Below are 295 nucleotides of genomic sequence, written 5' to 3'. Positions count from 1 at the left end.
AGCACCAACTTAAAATGCCTATTTTGGTTTGATTGCTTGTGTTACATGAGAAAATAAATAATTTTGCCTTACTGGAAGGCAAAATTTTTTATTTTCTCATGTAACACAAGCAATCAAACCAAAATTAGGCATTCTAAGTTGGTGCTTTGAAGAAAAACAAACACACAGCGCAACGTGATAATTAACAGAAAAAAAAAATGAGAACGAGCATCCTTTCTGTAAACAATACAAAACTTTAGCCTAGCATCTTGTGATCACTCTGCCAGGCTTTCGGACAAATGTGCATAGGCTAATA

Source organism: Sinocyclocheilus anshuiensis, unplaced genomic scaffold, assembly GCF_001515605.1.
Source record: "Sinocyclocheilus anshuiensis isolate Anshui unplaced genomic scaffold, SAMN03320099.WGS_v1.1 scaffold738, whole genome shotgun sequence".
Taxonomy (NCBI): Eukaryota; Metazoa; Chordata; class Actinopteri; order Cypriniformes; family Cyprinidae; genus Sinocyclocheilus; species Sinocyclocheilus anshuiensis.
Note: the sequence above shows the minus strand (reverse complement) of the source record.